Below are 242 nucleotides of genomic sequence, written 5' to 3'. Positions count from 1 at the left end.
GGTTTCCAAACGTCTTCTGCACATGGGTAGCGGAGGGCGAGAGGAATCCAAAGATACCACTAACATCGTGGCCCAATTAATCAAAGGCTCTCCCAAAACCATCAATAGTACAGGTAGTAATAGTGATCATGAATCACTCATACTACCTGTTTGTCGCCCGTCCATCAATATGTCACAAGTATCAGGGTGCTTGTGGATAGAGCAGAGCCAAGAGATTTATAAAAGTCTGGCTCATTTTGAAA

General features: G+C 43.8%; 1 protein-coding gene across 1 annotated transcript in view; it reads right to left on the bottom strand.

The window, feature by feature from the left end:
* The window catches only part of LOC119591932 (NADH dehydrogenase [ubiquinone] 1 alpha subcomplex subunit 2-like), a 4,259-nt gene that overhangs the window by 3,497 nt on the left and 520 nt on the right, over window positions 1–242 (bottom strand). The window lies entirely within an intron of this gene.

This window comes from Penaeus monodon, chromosome 29, assembly GCF_015228065.2.
Source record: "Penaeus monodon isolate SGIC_2016 chromosome 29, NSTDA_Pmon_1, whole genome shotgun sequence".
Taxonomy (NCBI): Eukaryota; Metazoa; Arthropoda; class Malacostraca; order Decapoda; family Penaeidae; genus Penaeus; species Penaeus monodon.
This window is presented reverse-complemented; position numbering and strand designations above follow the sequence as displayed.